The sequence below is a fragment of the Myotis brandtii genome, unplaced genomic scaffold (assembly GCF_000412655.1).
Source record: "Myotis brandtii unplaced genomic scaffold, ASM41265v1 scaffold4, whole genome shotgun sequence".
Taxonomy (NCBI): domain Eukaryota; kingdom Metazoa; phylum Chordata; class Mammalia; order Chiroptera; family Vespertilionidae; genus Myotis; species Myotis brandtii.
Genome location: NW_005365371.1, coordinates 2,769,024 through 2,771,378, shown reverse-complemented (window position 1 = coordinate 2,771,378; position 2,355 = coordinate 2,769,024).

Here is a 2,355-nt window from a genome sequence, read left to right as displayed (position 1 = left end):
GAAAGTAGTAATTAGTCCTGGCAGAAGAGAGGAATAGCAAAGGAATGGAAGTAAGAATACTTCTTTTTTAGGCTGGAAGATTCCATTGAGTTGGTAGTAACAGTATTTGCCCAGAGGAGAGCCACTGCCTGAGTGATTTTTTTTTTTTTTTAGGGAGAGCACTCTAGGCCAGGGAGTGCTGGTGGGGGCAAAGAGAGCTTGAGCAACTGGTACTTAAAAATTCCTATACACAATTAGCATCTTCACTGACCTGGCACCAGAAAACTGAGTGGAGTAGGCCAGAACTGTAAGGTTTGAGGTTATTTGTGGGTGAGGATAACATAAAAAAGGAAAAGAAAATGTATAGGCAAAGTTACAGAGTTTATCAGTTTAGCAGCAAGTGTTTAAATCATACTCAAGAACGTTTTTCTCGCCGAAGCCGGTTTGGCTCAGTGGATGGAGCGTCGGCCTGCGGACTGAGGGGTCCCAGGTTCGATTCCGGTCAAGGGCATGTGCCTGGGTTGCGGGCACATCCCCAGTGGGAGGTGTGCAGGGGGCAGCTGATCGATGTTTCTCTCCCATCGATGTTTCTAGCTATCTGTCTTTCTCCCTTCCTCTCTGTAGAAAATCAATACAATATTAAAAAAAAAAAAAAAGAACGTTTTTCTCATTTTTCTACCTCAGCAGCGCTCAGCTATTTCTGAAGGCGACTCATAGTACAAAATACATTTTTACAACATAATCAGCATACACTTTCATACATAAGTATTGATTCGTGTGACTACTACTTAACTACTACTTCATGCTATGCCCTCTAATATTTTTATATATTTTTTTCATTAAAAGAAATGTTTTGTTTTGGTTAATCCTCACCTGAGAATATTTTTTCATTGATTTTTAGAGAGTGGAAAGGAGGGGGAGAGCCAGAGAGAGAAACATCGATGTGAGAGAGAGACGCATCGATCGCTTGGTTGCCTCTCACATGGGCCCCGATCAGAACCAGGGTCAGGGCCAGGGCCAGGGCCAGAGCCAGAGCTAGGGATCACGCCTGCAAACAAGATATGTGCCCTTGCCCTAACTGGTTTGGCTCAGTGGATAGAGTCCTGCGGACTGAAGGGTCCCAGGTTCGATTCCGGTCAAGGGCATGTACCTTGGTTGCGGGCACATCCCCAGTAGGGGGTGTGCAGGAGGTAGCTGATTGATGTTTCTCTATCATCGATGTTTCTAACTCTCTATTCCTCTCCCTTCCTCTCTGTAAAAAATCAATAAACTATATTTAAAAAGAAATATGTGCCCTTGACCAGGATCGAACCCAGGACCCTTCAATCCTTAAGCTGATGCTCTATCCACTGAGCCAAACTGGCTAGGGCATTTAGGCAAATTTAAAGTTGACTAAGATAACTCCTGCTTTTGTAATTTTTAAATGAAATTGCCTGCTGAAAATCTTGCCTTTTGGCATATACAGTATATGGTATTTTATTTTTGAGAGAGATTTGAGTTTGATACAATAAAAAATTAGGTATCACTATTGAGGATCATTCATCTTTGTACAATGCATTTTTAGACTTTTTTCTTATGCATTTCTATATAGATTTATTCTTGGTCACTTCTATGAAATGTCTACATTTTATTGTTCTTTCTCCTATTATCTTTCTACTAGAGGCTCGGTGCACAAAATTCATGCACTGGGGTGGGGGCGGCGGGGGCTGTCCCTCAGCCTGGCTTGCGCCCTCTCGCAGTCTGGGAGTCCTTGGGGGATGTCCGACTGATGGCTTAAGCCTGCTCCCTGTGGGGTGCGGGCCTAAGCTGGCAGTCGGACATCCTTAGCGCTGCCGTGGAGGTGGGAGAGGCTCCCACCACCGCCGCTGCACTTGCCAGCTATGAGCCCGGCTTCTGGCTGAGCTGCGCTCCCCCTGCAGGAGTGCACTGAGAGAGATAGAGAGTTAGAAACATCGATGAGAGAGAAACATCGATCAGCTGCCTCCTGCACATCTCCCACTGGGGATGTGCCCACAACCCAGGTACATGCCCTTGACCGGAATCGAACCTGGGACCCTTCAGTCCGCAGGCCGACGCTCTATCCACTGAGCTAAACCGGTTTCGGCATATAGGATGTTTTAATACTTAAATGTGTGATACTTGTTAAAATAGCTTCTGGAAAAATTTAATATGTTATAGTGTACAGGTAAAGATAGGCAGGCATATCATTTGCTGCTGTCATTAGTAAACCCATAGTAACTTAAGAAATATAAGAAACTAGTTTGAAATATATACCAATAATGGGTTTTATTATAATATCCTATCTAATAATAGACAAACATGGTAATTGACCATACCTTCGCTACGCCTCCCATTGGCTAATCAGCACGATATGCA